Raw genomic sequence first — 10,868 nt, forward strand, 5'->3', positions numbered from 1 at the left:
AGTCCCTAATATAGATCCTTGAGGAACACCACTTAAGATATGACTTGGTTCGGATATATGTTTACCCGTGCAAACAACCTGGTGTCTGTTTGTGAGATACGACGTGAAGCAGGCAACTGAGTTTGGAGAAAACTTGTGGCTGAAAGTTTTTTAATGAGCACCGAATGGTCAACAAATCGAATGCTTTTTTAAAATCAATGAAGATTGCACCAGCAAGTTCACCTGATTCTACTGCTAGTAGCAATTGGTCTATAAGTTTTGTCATTGCAGTCTGACATGAATGATTCTTTCGAAAACCTGATTGTGATCTATGGAGGAGTTGGTACTTGTCTAGATATCTGAAAATATGCTTGCTGACATGTTTTTCCATAATTTTTGAAAGCACGGATAGAACAGATATGGGTCGATAGTTGGATGGGTCGTTCTTTTCATTTCCCTTATAAATTGCGAATACTTTAGCTAACTTCAATGACTCCGGGAATTAATTGGAAGTGATACTACAGTTAATTATTTTTTTCAATGACTCTGAGATTGATAAAGCCGACATTTTCAGAGTTTTGGGGTGAATTCCATCTAGACCAGCTGATTTGTTTGTGTCAAGTTTATTTATAATATCAAAAGTGTCATTTATTGTTATTAAGGGAATGTTGAAACTAACATGATCGGGTACCCTTTCATTCACGAATTTAGTAAGTTTGTCTAAATTAGGCTCTGTATTCTTAGACCTGTCAAGCGTTTGGGAGATATTAGTAAAAAAAATGGTTCAGCTGGTTTGCAATATCGAGCTCTTCAGTATATTCAGTGCCATCAACTATAATTTCACATGGACCTAGAGGCGCAGGTTTCGTTGAAGTTAGATTTCGTAAGTGATTCCAGATGGATCTGTTATCGGAGTTCGATGTGATGGCTTCTTTGAAAAAGGAGCGTTAGTGTTTTACAATGATTGATTTGACTTTGTTTCGCCATAAACGATAGTTTGTGAAGTCTTTATGTTTATGGTAGTAGTTTCGTTTGCAATGTGCCTCTGCGATTTCATTAGTATACCATTCTGGTTGTTTTGATCGCTTAATTCTCTTGATGCGTATGGGGTCGTGTTTATTTAGGATAGTAAGAAAACAGTGATTCCAGTTAGACAAGTCATAATCTGGGTCTATGTTAGGGAAATATGTTGCGTTAATGTTTTGTGATAGTTCGGAGAGAAATTCATTTTCAGAAAAGTTTTTGAAACATCTGTACTGCATGTAGGAGTGTAAGTTGTTTTTCTTTGCGCTCTGTTGCTTACGAGTTGCACATATAGGATAGTGATCACTAATAGGGAAACATGGTACGTTTATCTCGTAGAGATTGGTTAGATGGGTAGTATAGATGTGGTCGATCAGAGTAGAAGTACAGGCTGTTACTCTTGTTGGAGCATATATTACCTGTGTAAGGTCGTGTAGTTGTATCACATGTAGCCATTTAGTGTTAGTATCAGAGATGAGGTCAATATTAAAGTCTCCCATGATAATTACTTCATTGTTGGAAGATAAAGCAGCCTCTAACTCGTGTTCAAATTGGTCAGTCCATGAGGAGAGGGAGTTTGGGGGTCGGTATGCTGAGCAGATATAGAGTGATTTGCTATTGAGGAAACTTAACTCGATCCATATTGATTCGATAGTAGAATTTTCAAAATCTGTTCTTCTCTTGTATGTTAAGTTATTTAAAAAGTACATGACTATCCCTCCTTCTATGCCTTGTGGTCGATCTCGTCTTTCCAAAGAAAAGTTGCTAATAGAGGTAGCACTGTCAGGTACATTACAACCTAGAAACGTTTCGCATAGTCCAGTTACTGCAAGATTGGATTCATTTTGTATCGTTAGTCTTAGTTCATCGATCTTTGGTAAGATGTGTCTTACATTGATATTGATAAGTTGCAAACCTTTCTTTTTCAGACCAAAGGATGTACAGTTTAAATTTTTCTCAGTCGTTATAGGACTGAAGACAGATTTATTAGTTATTCCCGAGTCCGTGGGAGAGACTTCATAACCTTGGCATGAGGTCAGTCTGGATGGTTGGACGGATAGACTCGTGTATTCAACCATTATGGCACTGCTGTTAAGAAGTATTCCTCTCGTTCTGCCCATGAAAAAAAGCAAGACATTTATACTCCTTTTCATTTTTTTCATAAAAACGTTTACTTCGACCCCTTAATAACAAACATAAGAAGACAGTTTAGATACACATATCTTTCTTAAAAATCTCTCGCCTACACATGCCGTACATTATAGGTCGTCAGCTTCATTATTTCCCCATTTTACAAACAAAACGATTTTACGTCAGCGGTTTTAATAGGACAAACAAAGAAAAGATTTGTTGCATTCAGCGCAATTTTACATTATTGCTCAACTAAATGAAATGCACGTACTTTGTGCACCAAATTATACTTATTATTATTATATGATGCAAAGTATATAGTGTGTCCACTCTGGACCCCTAATATAAGTGGACTGGCAAATATCTTAGTTCCCTGATGTGGCAAAATGAATGATGTCTATTTATAGTCAGGGTCTGAATCATAGAGCAAAATCAACGAGTAAACGATTTCATTCTGTTGGATATGTAATACAAATAAACTGCGAGCAACTGATGATGTGCTCGAATTAGTTACCATTCCTTCAATTTAAGTATTCTTCTTTCGCCTTAAGAAGTAATAGAAAAATAAACAAAAAAAAACCAGTGACCGTTTGTTTACTTGGATTTATGATGGGCATCGTATGGGTAGTTTTCATTTTTTAAATTTATATTATATTTGAAAGATCTAATTTAGTACAAAAATTAGTTTTTCAAAAAATCTGCCTGGACGATAAAATCAAAACTGAGCGTGGAAAGATATATCACCTTGTGCTTTTGGTCTGAAAATTTAAAACAAAGAACAAACAATAGGGCCAGTTCCTTAAAGTTGATGTGAATGTACATTTTATTTACAGAACGCTTTAGTAATAAAGACATATCCATATTCATTCTTTTTTATCCAAAGATACATAAAACATCAGTGAGACTTTCCCTAGGAACCTCGATAGGTCATTTGGCAGAACGTTGTACTCGTACTCGAAGGGTCACGAGTTCCATACCCACCCTTACCAGCCCGAGGCAGCGGCCTCCGTGGGAAAGACACTTATTTCGTCAAGATGTGGCCAATAATCATGTGCTCAGAGTGCCGTAAAACAGTTTGTCTAGTGTCCGCTAAAATTCAAACGCTGACTGAACCATGGTCAAACGTGTTACGTATTAGACAAATTATTATCGAGGTTTCACCCACCCCAGTTTCCTATGCGTACGCACATTATCAGTAGACCCCCCCCCCCCATGCAGGTGTATGCATTCGGGTTACCCATTCCCCCTAAATGCGTACATAAGAAATGGACGGCCCTTAATGGGACGCTGTTAAAGAGAGAGCATTAGTGTTAATCCATGCAATGTCGTTGTTTCTCTCCCTTGTATTTTGGAAATAAAGATACCTGACGAACAAATTGGTGAGGAAAAAGGAACCAACTCATCAAATTTTCATGGTCGAAGTGGGAAAGAGTGGGAGCTGGGATAACTTTCCGTCAATTTTTTTTGACTGCATCTAAAAGAAAATAATTCAAAAATTTCCTTGAGGTAACAGTATTACAATAAATTATCAAGCATTTTATGTCAAAAAGTTCCAGAAAACACGTAGCTAAAACTGTATACGAGTACACATATCACAAAAGCTGCTTCATGTATTGTAAAAGATGAGTTCCATGTTTTTCATCAACTTTATTCTGCAAAAGAAAAGAAAGGTACATAACTGACTTTCTCATTATAAATTTCCAAATTCTCCTATTTGAAAGGTACACACACATATAGAAGGGCTATGTGGTTAGTAAGAAGTAAATTTGCTGACTGGTTGATTGTTATATAATAAGATGAACATAATGTGTGAAGGATATCATGTATGATTTTAGAGAGAGTTCCAAGAGGTTTGTTATAACCAAGTTTTACCGCAATCAAATATACATTTTTTCACTTACAATTTGTCATGATCTGAGAAATCGTATGATACGTAACGAAGCTTCTATTGCCCATATTTTTGGAACAAGGACGTACAACACTATATCTAGATGTGTACTGATTGTTGGAACTATTTTTCATATACAGGCATCTTGCTCATCCAACACATTTGACGACGAAATTTATAGGGAGATGAAAGAAAACTAAGTCAACCTTCATATATTCGGTTTTTAATATTACAACAGTTTTGATGCAATCTAATGCTGATTAACTATGAGTTTCAATTAACTGCATTTAATGCAATCAAATATATATGTGTGTGTGTGTGTGTGTGTGTGTGTGTGTGTGTGTGTGTGTGTGTGTGTGTAACGTAGCCGTCTTAGAAAGAGGGGTGGTTAATTGGATTTGGCTGGCATTATCTAGATGATGACTTCCCTCGATATTATAGCCCGGTGGGAGTTGAAAAAAGAATCTCAACAGAGAACTGAGGTTCATCAATCAGAGGGGTGGTTCCTATTGGCACTGGGCGATGTGAGGTCTTAGGTGCCAGTCGCTGACACTTGTCACAAGACAGACAAAACCTCCTTACATCCCCATACACACCTTGCCAGTAGAATTCCCTCACTAACCTATATTTCGTCTTTGCCACGCCTTTGTGACTACCCAGTAAACTCTCATGTGCCAACCTAAGTAAGTCTCTCTTAGATCGAGGTACAATCAAATGCGTATATTTCTCAAATCCTTTCCGGGCGTATCGATACAAGGTACCTTGTTTCAGCACGAACTCTACCTCACCGTCTGGCAAGTTCCGTACGGACTCCTCCTTTGCATACCCGAGTATCATGTTAAGGGTAGAATCTTCCTCTTAAAGTCTCCTTTATTCACCAGGTGGAAAATTGTCTATGGGCGAAGTCGAGGTGTCGGCTTCGACCCTGACCTTCGCTTCAGTGACCTCGTCTCTATGGACCACACGTGTAAAGGTGCACACGTCATACGATTAAGCTGTGGCAACACATACCTACATCATAAAATTACATCGTGCGACAATCCTGACAAGCATGCTGCTTGAATTCGTCCATTCACATACGGCGAATCAAGATCGATGTAGACAACCGGGAGAAAATCTTAGTCCTATTAGCAAATTGGGCTTCCACTGTCTCACCTGTATAATCAGCAATTTGACAGTTTTGCTATCCACCAAGGCTGGTTAACTACAGCTGGTGTCATAAAGCACGGTAGCCTTCTCTCCATTTACCGTTGCTGTTGCTGTATTCGACCATTCAACTGGTTTACACCTTCTACCAGTGCCTGATTGTGGGACGATATTTCCTGCAGTGTTTGAGAGTATGGCCAGGTTTGTTTCAGCCGTAGCATACAATTACAGCTTTTTTTTATCAGCGGTACCCTTATCTATCCTTTGGGACTTTCCTGGGCCACGGAACTGATCACGTCTGGGATAATCAGCCCCTAGCTTCCCACCATTTTGACCATTCCGCCTGTGAGGTGCCAAACCGTTAGCTCTTCTAAAGTCAGAAACGCTGGGTCGATCCCTGCCACCCCAGGTGGTTGGACGGGAGTGTGCACTCTCATATCGCTCAGCCATCACACTGATATCTTCAAAGGTTGCGAAATCACGCTCCGCTAAAAACACGATCAGGTCTTTCCGATATGTACTGAGGACATGTTCCTTCAAGATCTCCTCCCATATGCCTTCATAAGTGAGCGCGGTACCTGTCATATTAATCCATTTATAGAAAAGCACGCGTACGCGAGTATGAAATTGCGCGTTTGTCTCCGTTGTTCGCATTGATGATCTCTGAAAAGTTTGCGAAAACTTTCAGCCGACAACTCTTGAGAGCGCCATAATCATCTACTTCAGTCGGTGCCATATTATGATCGACATCCTTGGCAGCTCCTTCCAAAAATGCAGACATATTATTGGCCCGCTGATCTTTGGGTATATGATGGATTAAAGCTAACGTTTCAAACTGAGTTAAAATGATATCGATGATTTCGTCTCTGTCGTTAAACATCGGTATTGTGATCTGGACGGTACGTTTATCCTCATATCTTTTGCTTGTGGGTTCTGAATGTTCATTCAGTTCTTGGTCCATCCTAGATTCCACTTCGATCCTTAGTCTCTCCATGGATTACTTATGTTATCTCTCCCTGACTCTTTCTTCGGCCTTACAATCTGGCTATCTCGATTTCTCTTTCTCTTTTTACTCGGCTTATCTAATTCTTTTTTTTTCCTCGACTTTTCTGATTCTTTCTTTTTCCTAGGCTTGTCTCTTTCTTTTTCCTCGGCTTATCTAACTCTTTCTTTCTCTGCCGCCTGCTGTTTTCAGTATTCCCCGAGACTCCGCTCAACAAATTCCGCTAATTAGGTCCATTCATGACCTAAATCGTCTTTACCAATAGACTTAAACTCTTTGACCAACTGCCTATCAGTTGACATTTTAGTCTACTCGACGGTATCACCAACCAATCTACTTAGCTGAAGTATTTACTAACTCTTACTGCATTAGAGGAAACAGCTTCCTTAAGAATGCTTACCCGTATTCTATTCCAATAAAGTCTAAAGCAACCTAACAGCGCTTGGTAGTACAAAATTCTGAATTTCTCTCCAAATTCAGCTTGCTCGCACCAACAATGTACAATTACTTCCTCGGGACTTCCTGAATTATCTCTTCTCACAAGAGTAACTAAAGGAAATATTTATTTCTCAATTACTTTAATTCAGACAACGACCACACTATCAAAGCAGTACAGGTACGGAATCTTAATTTCTTACAATGTCATAGCATAAATTAAAGAAATATAAAACAATGGCATGCACTAACTACAGAATGCATAGATGTTGACTCGATTCACTCTCGTTATTTCTTGATTAGTCAATAACAAAATTTGTCACTGCTATGGTACCCTACTTTCCATTCAATATCCTACTCAACCTCTGTCACTCACACCGTTCAAAATATCCCGGACGATAGCCCCCACTTTGTAGCGTCGCCCTCTTAGCAAGAGGTGTGCTTACTTGGATTTGGATGGCGCTATCTAGAAGATGACCTCCCTCAATAGTATAGCCTGGTGAGAGTGGAAAATAGAATTTCAACGGAGAACTGAGAAAGAATATTGGGAGGAAATAATGCAATACTAGCCCCCTTAGACAAGAAATATAAAAAAATTAATCAAAACAAACTAATAGCGGCAATTCCAATTCAATCTAAATTATGCCAACATAATTTAATAGCAGTGCCTAATTTGGATTTATTTCATCATAATAACGAGTGGTGAAAAAAGTGTTATGTCCACGAATGATTGTATCACCTTCCTCCCTTGACCGTGTATCAGCGTCTTCTTGTTTCTTCGAGCCTTCCAATTCTCTACGCTTCACCCCTTCCTGGATTTCCTAGTCCTTTGTTCTGGACTCGTCACTTCTTTCTTTCGGACTTCCGTCTTCGGACTGTCCCGTCTCTCCCCAGAAAGCTGTTCCTTAATGCTGTTCTCTTTCAGAAATTGTGCGTGCATGCACTAAACTCTGTCTTTTCTTGCAAGAGAGCCACCTGCACCCATTTTCTTGTTTCACGAGGAAAGCACAATTATTCTTAGGCGTCCTCGGCCCCACTTCTCCTCTTTCATGAAATTTAAGACTGAAGAATTTCGACTAAGGTCGTCACTTTAAATTCACATTATTTTCAAAGTGTACACATTAATTTACTCTGGCCAATCATAAGCAGCAGTTCCTAAATTTTTCCCAAGATAATCATTTCTTCCTTCAGATCTCAGGCAGCATATAATCTGTGAAGTATCGGGCATATCAATTTCGCTTTGAAAATGATAATTTGAATGGATTCCTTTTAGTTGGTTATAATTGGTAGGTCAAATGTTTACTTTCTCAGGACAGCGTTGCAATACCCTGTTCAAATCTCACACAGTCATAAATTCTCGCCTTTCGAGTTTTAACACTGAGATGGGGAAGAAAAGAAGAAACGTCGAAGTGACCGTCCACAAAGACCTTTTCTGGATTGAATGTGATAAAATTATAATGCTCATTGCATTCAACGTTAAGGTTCAATACAGTTCAATACAATTCAAAACTCGACACTTTACGATATATAATATTTATATAATATATTTATGTATATTTGATTTAATTATGTCTGATTTAAAAAATAATGTAGTTCTGTTTGCTAGGAACTTAATACGTTTTTTAGAAAAGAGTTTGACCTTGACTGTTCGTTTTGGTAAACACCAGGTGTTGATCTAGGTCCTGACCTTGATTCAAATTTAGTAGCAACCACGTAAATAAGTTTTATTTTTATTTTAAAATGATTGGTTGTTGTGGAGGTCATGATGGGCCTACTGATTTAAGATGTAAACGATTTTTAAAATTTTATTTCTTATAGTAAAATGATTGGTTTTCATCAGGGTCATGTTAAACGTCAAACTATTTTCTAAAAAAGTATGAAGTTCGTAACAACCAGAACAACATTATTTTGAAAAATACTGAAATTAATAAATAGAAAGATTTTAAAACACGATCCAAAACCTTACAGACAGGAAATATTAAGTCTGGCCCATGAAACTCCTTTTGCTGGTCATTTAGGGATCAATAAAACTTATCACAAGATAATTTACTTCTATTGGCCAAAAATCAAAAGTGTTGGTAAATACTGTATATCTTGTCATACATGTAAAATGGTAGGAAAACCAAATCATAAAATCCCAAGGCTCGTCTACAACCTATTCCTACGTTTAACGACCCATTTAGTAGAATTATGGTAGATTGTGTTGGTCCCTTACCTAATACCAAGTCATGTAACTAATACCTGTTGACCATTATGTGTGCGTCAACAAGGTTTCAAGAGGCAGTTCCTTTGAAGAATATTACAACTTTGATAAATAATTTTACTAAACTTGGCCTTCCCAAATTTGTCCAATCGGGTCAAGGGTCAAATTTTAGGTCTGGAACTTTCCAGCTTATTATGCTTGAATCTGGCATTCAGCAATTCAAGTCAAAAGTGAAGATATGTTCTGACAGAACTTTAATGGAGATAATTTATGAGTCTGGTAATAATGGAGTTCTGTCTCTCTTGCTCATTTGAAAAAAATCAGATTAAATATTACGGCCCTTACAAAGTTAAAAAGAAAATGAATGAGTTAAATTATAATATTCGTGCTCATTGGATCAAATTAAATTATAGGAGTACCAGTATATTGAAAGATATAGCCGGGTTAAGCATGCAATTAATTTAGTTGTACCTGTCCCACTCAGTGAAGGAATATCATCGGATTCTACTGATATTGGAGTGACGAATCTTCGGAATTCAGACATTATGATAGATCGGGACCAGAAACTATCACATTTGCAAGAGCAAGAAAGAAATTAACTTAAACAGTTATCATTTGAATATGAGCACTTATTTCCAGATGTTCCTACAAGAACCAACAAAAGTTTCCATGACGTTGAAATTGTAAATTCCAAACCTGTGAAACAACACTCGTACAGGATGAACCCTCTCAAACAGGAATTCTTGAAAAAAGAAATTCAATATTTGCTGGAGAATGACTTATAGAGTCCAGTAAAAGTGATTGAGTTCACCATCCATACTTGTTCCAAAACCAGATAAAACTTCCCGTATGTGTACTGATTATAGGAAGGTGAATGGTATGTCAAAAATATTTTTTATTGGGGGTATGTAAATTTGATTTAATTGATTGTAAGTTTTAAAATCTTTCTATTCTTTTAATTTCAGTATTTTTCAAAACAATGTTGTTCTGTTTGTTACGAACTTTATACTTTTTTTTTTAAAAAAATAGTTTGACCTTGACTGTTCGTTTTAGTAAACACTAGGTGTTGACCTAGATCCTGACCTTGATTCAAATTAAGTAGCAACCACATACATAAGTTCTATTTTTATTTTAAATGATTGTTTGTTGTCGAGGTCATGATGGGACTACGTGGTTTAAGATGTAAACAATTTTTATTTATTTTATTTCTTCGAGTAAAATGATTGGTTTTAGTCAGGGTCATGTTAAGCGTACATGATATAAACACGATCACGTGACTCCCCCTTTTTTCAATTTCGCAACTTGGGGATTTTTGAAACTGCGTTTTAGAATACGATATAGCTTTTGTTTTAGAGATATAATCTAAGTTGGGCTTTTTCTTTGCTCTGGAAGGTGTTGTGTCGTTTGGAGTTATTTCATATTACTTGGATTCAAAAGGATTAATTCTTTTTTTCTGGAAAATGCGTGTGCTCACGTGATATTCTTGAAAAAATACAGCTCTTATTAAAAAAAAATATTCAGATTTCCAAAACCGGAATGATATTTCTTGTTTCCACAAGGAACTGTAGACTGCAACACTAAAGATTACAGCATACATCATCGTTTTCCATCTTTGTTTCTTCGTGGGGACTCGAACTTGAAATCAGTAGAACATTTTGTTATTAGGAGTTCTAAAATTTGATTCGTGGATTATTCTTGGATTAGTTTTGGATTTCATTCTATAAAACAGTAAGTTCATATTTATTTTTTTTATCGAATTTTTCCGGGGAAATGAATAATTATATTTTTCTAAGCTTGTTGTTTTAACTCTTTCTTGTGTTACTGTTTATTTGAGCCTAAACACGTAACGTAAGATTTATTATTGTTGTTGTGGGGTTTAATGCCATTTTTCAGCACACGATAGGCTATGCATGGCGGCCAGAGAGACAGACAGACAGACAGACAGACAGACCGACAGAGAGGGGGGATATCAAATGGATGATGATTTACTATTTAGTTATTGAATTTATGAAACGAGTTGAATAATGTTCAGGCTTAAATCATTACCCATTAACTATGAT

This window comes from Sinohyriopsis cumingii, chromosome 6 (genome assembly GCF_028554795.1).
Source record: "Sinohyriopsis cumingii isolate HCF-2022 chromosome 6, ASM2855479v2, whole genome shotgun sequence".
Taxonomy (NCBI): Eukaryota; Metazoa; Mollusca; class Bivalvia; order Unionida; family Unionidae; genus Sinohyriopsis; species Sinohyriopsis cumingii.